The sequence below is a fragment of the Sitodiplosis mosellana genome, unplaced genomic scaffold (genome assembly GCF_009176505.1).
Source record: "Sitodiplosis mosellana isolate CC-2019 unplaced genomic scaffold, AAFC_SMos_1.0 Smas_scaffold_4618, whole genome shotgun sequence".
Taxonomy (NCBI): domain Eukaryota; kingdom Metazoa; phylum Arthropoda; class Insecta; order Diptera; family Cecidomyiidae; genus Sitodiplosis; species Sitodiplosis mosellana.
The window spans coordinates 1-1,370 of NW_022599860.1; positions in this window are offsets into that span (position 1 = coordinate 1).

A 1,370-nucleotide genomic window follows, 5' to 3' on the forward strand; every position below is an offset into this window, starting at 1 on the left:
CTCGAGTATTACAACTTTGCTTCAGACACTAATTTGTTATCTCTTATAACAGTCCAGATTTCATATGAAGTATCTTGGGGGCCCTGGAGTCCCCCAAGAACAGTAATATGTTGCAAATATGAAGAACAATCATAGTGTTAAAAACTCCATTCAAATACTCACAGTCAATTTTAGTATATTTGAACATTCAACCATTCGAGCTTTTTTTTAATTGAAGATAAGCTTAAAAAAATTTAAACTAGCCATTCTTAAGCTAATTTTCGACAGGCAATTCGAAAATGCAATCATTTTTGGCCAAAAATCAGGTCCACTGCCTTGATTTCGGCAGTTGTGGTGTGATTGTGCGATTTTTTCACCTTTTTCTTCAATATTAGCCTCCCCAATGCCAAATTTTAGCCATAGAAGTGACACGTGTTATATGCCACAAGAAACTAGACATCAAGCGCTACATTTAAGGAACACATCGCACCAGTGCTAGTGACTTTGAAGCAGTTAAAAATGGTCGCGTACTTGCAGAAACCCGATTTTCAAACTACCGACCCCGATTTGAGGCAGAAGGAAGGGTTTGATCAAGTTAAAATGTTCTACGCGTAAGTAGGATTTTTTACGAGTTTTCCGAATATTATAGTGTTTTGGGACCAAAAGCGGATTTCTTCCCTGTTTTCGCCCTAAAATAGTGATTTTTTGTGATTTTTCGACTTTTTGAGCCTCCCCTGTCCCTCCAAAGGAGAGAGCGGCCCCAACCAATGGTATTATTTGATTCGTTGGAGTCTGCTGGGCATTTCATCAGAACACACCACCATCGTCAGCCCACCTATTTGGTGTGTAAAAAAACTATATAGCCAAAAACCCTGTGAAAATGGTGAGACCAAAATTACATTAAAAAAAATTTTCCTACATTTTTGAAAAGTGCAAGTAGAGATTCGGATTCACCATGTTTTAGATTTCGAGGTTGCCTACCATTTAAGCCCAAAAAATCGAAAAAATAAAACCACATCTAATTGACTTTTTTCACATTTTATACTTTGAACACACTTTTCAGGGCCTGAATGGGCCCGGATGGGGTGGTCGTAGTGGACTTTTTTGTAGCCCCATCGATTATCTATCCAACCATGCATATAGTTTTGAAAGTTTGTACCACACTTTTCTAGTGTGAAAATGTCAAAAAAGTTCCATTTTCCATTTTTTTCAATATTTGGGTCACCCTGGGTGGGGAAGGTCACCCTAATTTTTTGCCGATAAGAAGTTTATACACCAAGTTTGAGCGAAATCGGGGTTTTATACTGCAATTGTGTTGAAAAAACGCAACGCATAGAATTCAGCCGCTGGACTCAGATAGATGACGGTTTGAATTAAAGTCTAAATTTGAG